We start from the raw sequence: 417 nt of genomic DNA on the forward strand, positions 1-417 counted from the left end.
GGTGTGTCCTATGGGAGGTCATAATGGTGGGTGTGTCCTATGGGTGGTCATAATGGTGGGTGTGTCCTATGGGAGGTCATAATGGTGGGTGTGTCCTATGGGTGGTCATAATGGTGGGTGTGTCCTATGGGTGGTCATAATGGTGGGTGTGTCTTATGGGTGGTCATAATGGTGGGTGTGTCCTATGGGAGGTCATAATGGTGGGTGTGTCCTATGGGTGGTCATAATGGTGGGTGTGTCATATGGGTGGTCATAATGGTGGGTGTGTCCTATGGGAGGTCATAATGGTGGGTGTGTCCTATGGGTGGTCATAATGGTGGGTGTGTCCTATGGGTGGTCATAATGGTGGGTGTGTCCTATGGGAGGTCATAATGGTAGGTGTGTCTCATCATAACCTAACTCTCCATGCTTACATTA

Source organism: Pelophylax lessonae (assembly GCF_965119305.1).
Source record: "Pelophylax lessonae genome assembly, chromosome: 5".
NCBI classification, from domain to species: domain Eukaryota; kingdom Metazoa; phylum Chordata; class Amphibia; order Anura; family Ranidae; genus Pelophylax; species Pelophylax lessonae.